The sequence below is a fragment of the Calypte anna genome, chromosome 5A (genome assembly GCF_003957555.1).
Source record: "Calypte anna isolate BGI_N300 chromosome 5A, bCalAnn1_v1.p, whole genome shotgun sequence".
Lineage (NCBI taxonomy): Eukaryota > Metazoa > Chordata > Aves > Apodiformes > Trochilidae > Calypte > Calypte anna.
Genome location: NC_044251.1, coordinates 17,795,247 through 17,798,628, shown reverse-complemented (window position 1 = coordinate 17,798,628; position 3,382 = coordinate 17,795,247).

The window sequence follows — 3,382 nt, the reverse complement described above, 5'->3', positions numbered from 1 at the left end:
CTGAACTGGCACTCTTCAAAATTAAATAGACCTCATGCAAATTACTAATAATCTGAGAAAGCTTTGTGCTAAAGAGGCTGTAGTAAAATTTCACAGGAGAATCCTCTTCTGCAGGCTATGTTAAATGGCCTTGTTAGACGTTTGAGTATTGAGTGTCATTATGTAGTGATTTGAGAAGAACAGAAAAAAATCATAAAACTGCTAGTAAGATTCTCAGAGCAGATCTATTATGGCTAGTCTCACTAGCAATAATTTAGAGTTTTAATTTTCTCAAGTGTCCCACAGGTTTACTATATCCAACCAAACAGTTCATGTAAAAGTTGGCAGAATGGAAGCTTTTTATGACCTGTCCTCACTGGTGGCTTTTTATAGCTTATCCCCAGCCCCCCTGTGTGTGCCACATGCACGCGCATGTGCGCACGTCCGCAAAGACACATCGGCATTCTGTGGGAGCCGTGGCACTTTGTCAGCTCTCAGCTAAACTCACACCATTCAGAAACAAGCAGCATCTCGATGCAGGGGCTATTTTTGTTTCTTGGTTTTAAATATATATGAAAAACCAAAACCAAAGGCAGATTGATTGATAGAGAGGCTCAGAGAGTGATAGCGGTTTCCCAATTCGAATTGCTTTCCTGGAAACCCGTACCTCTGTCTCTGGATTTCACTCATCAATCAATATCCATCTGTTTGAAAAGTGAAGCCCCTGCTGAGAAACTGTTGAGACCCCCGCTACAGAGTGTAAATACCCTGAACCTTGGGATTTATATCAGCAGACTGGGGGAAAAATATATTTTCTTCCTAATTGGCACAACACACAAAGTTTTCCACATTGGGTCTCATGATTTGGAGCCATCTGGTGCTGACAATTTGGGATGGGAGGGTGTGTGCCTTGGTTATTCAGCCACAGGGATGTGGTTAGCTGATGCTCCTTAGAGTGAGGAGGTGGGGCTGGGGTTTCCTGACCACCCCCAGCTACTTTCTGTGGGCAGAACTGGCCAGAGGTGCAGGGAGGTGGGACAGCTGAGCCAGGGATTTTAAACAGAAGTATTGAAATTAGCTTCAACACGAGCAAAAAGTCTCTGACAGCGCCTCTTGCAGCAAAGTCCCCAGAACATGAATTTTGACAAGGAAAGAGCCCATTATTATCAGTGATGTTTCAACCATTATTTTATGAATATATTCAATGACAAGAACTAGCTTGTTTCCAAGACAACAAAATTCAAACCCCATCCATGATTGCTCTAAAGGAGGCCTCCTGTCATTTCGTTCCTTTGAAGAAACTTGCAATTTGATGGGCAAAATGCCAGAAATAATTAGACAGAATAGCACTATAAACCCCAATGGAAGCAAAATATCTGCTGTAGGAATTTCCCACCAGAAATCCTGAAAATCAAATCAAAGCCTGGATAAAATCTTTTCTGTTGAGTTTATGAAAAAAAAAAAAAAAAAAAAGTGGGTGGGAGAAGACTATTTGGTTTGCTATCTCATCAAAGAGAATACTAAAAACTGTCTTTGTGAGTTGCTTGTGTCTCCTCGTGAAATAATAAGTGGGCAGGGCAATGAAATTTAAAGCAGCATTCCCCAAAGCAAGGTCAAAACTGCTAGAAATGTTCATTTCATTTTTATTTGCTTTTCCTGCGATGTACCCACTGTGGCTATAATTTCCCATTCTTTATGGGGAGATCAAAAGATTTGTGCTGTGCAGCATAGGAATCAATTCAGTCATCCTGGCAGCACGCCAATCTTTATTACGTTATTTGTTAACCCGAGTTATTGCAGAATAGAATAACTGTTCCGTGGGATAAATGGGGGAGTTCTTCTTGCTTCCTTGACCTTGATTTCCACGCTCGTGCCTCATCCTCTCAGCACCCACATGTAGATAATGATTGTCTGTGTTAGAGTGAATGAAATATCGCTGAGGCTCCTGTGCTGAAGCAAATCCTTGATTCACTGGCGTGTGAGCTGTCCCGTCCCCTGCATGCTGTTTGCCTTTGCCCTGAGCAGCAGAGAGAGGCTCAGGTATTTCCTGCACTGGCTGAGAGTCTCCTCTCTTTACCAGCTGTAGAATCAGCCCTGCTGACAAGAGCTGTATTTGCTCTCCCTACTAGGCCATTTCTGTAGCACTTAAAAGCTTTGTAAATTGGTCAAGTGATCTCCTTGGAGTAGTTAGGGTTTTTAAGCTGGTGAATAGTCATCTATTTTGGCAGTTTTGGGGATAAGCATTAGGGGTAAGTTGAAACCAACTTGGAGTTTTGCTTAAGTAAGCATCCCAGTTTCAAGTTTACCAGATCCTTACTGGGAATTTTCACTTATATTCTCTCAACAGAAAAATGCAGGCTTTGCACAGTTGAATTTTTTTGTGGAGAAAATGGAGGGTATGTTCTCTTTTGCTTTGAACTGATCTAATTCAAAATATGTTTGATGCCAATTAAGTCATATACTTTTGGGACTGAGTCATTATTCATCTGTGTCCCAACAGGCATCTGCAATGATCTATGCTACAGGAGATTTGTGGGCATTGTGCCTCACTGCTGCTCTGAACCTGGACTTCATGGCTGGGTCTGTTTCCCATGTTACACGGAGCCTTCTGACTGCAAGAGCCATCCTGGAAGTGATTGCTGTGGGTTTTTGAGGTGGTGTTGGGGAAAGGAGTGTGGGGAGGGGAGAAGGGACAGCCTGGAGTGAGATGCTTAGGAGTCTAAGACAGACCTAAGGTTTAGTGTCACTGAGGTGAAGCATCAGCATGTCTGTATGTATCTTGGTCTGTAAATTGTAAAACTAGGTTGAAGCCCTCCCCAGATAATTTAATTATCTACAACAAAATCAGAGATTTTAGTAAGGAAGGGGGAAGAGGAACAAAACATGCAGATTTTTTTCAAAATGCTATCCATTGCTAAAAAACCAGATCATTTACCCTATTTTCAAATAGAAATGATTGTTGAAGTGCCTGGATTTTTCATGGGATAAGTATCCTTCCTGAGAAAAAATCCCAGTCACTTATTTTCTGACCAAAGTTCACGATATTAGTTAATGCCAAAAGGTGCAAAACACCAAAAAACGGAGCACGTAGAGAGAACCAGGGACTGGGGAGTTGGTACATTCTCAGAATGAAAGCAGAGGAAATATCTGCCTTTCATTGTTCCTGCCCCAAGAGCCCCACGGTGGCTGAGGAAATCCAGGAGGCAGTACCAGGGACAGACAGCAAAGCTGGGCTGCTGCCACCCAGTGCTGCAGTGTGGGTGGGGAACTACAGAATCATAGAATATTAGAGGTTGGAAGGGACCTCCGAAGATCATTGAGTCCAACCTCCTGCTGGAGCAGGATCACCTGGAGCAGATCACTCAGGAACGTGTCCAGATGGGTTCTGAGGAGCAGGGTATCC